Source organism: Oncorhynchus keta, unplaced genomic scaffold (assembly GCF_023373465.1).
Source record: "Oncorhynchus keta strain PuntledgeMale-10-30-2019 unplaced genomic scaffold, Oket_V2 Un_scaffold_24268_pilon_pilon, whole genome shotgun sequence".
Taxonomy (NCBI): Eukaryota; Metazoa; Chordata; class Actinopteri; order Salmoniformes; family Salmonidae; genus Oncorhynchus; species Oncorhynchus keta.
In genome coordinates, this window is record NW_026290878.1 from 4,767 (window position 1) to 5,000 (window position 234).

The window sequence follows — 234 nt, forward strand, 5'->3', positions numbered from 1 at the left end:
AGGAGACCGTTTCTCCAGGACAGGAGATGTCTAATAATCACTATATTACTGAGAGGAGACCGTTTCTCCAGGACAGGAGATGACTAATAATCACTATATTACTGAGAGGAGACCGTTTCCCCAGGACAGGAGATGACTAATAATCACTATATTACTGAGAGGAGACCGTTTCCCCAGGACAGGAGATGACTAATAATCACTATATTACTGAGAGGAGACCGTTACCCCAGGACA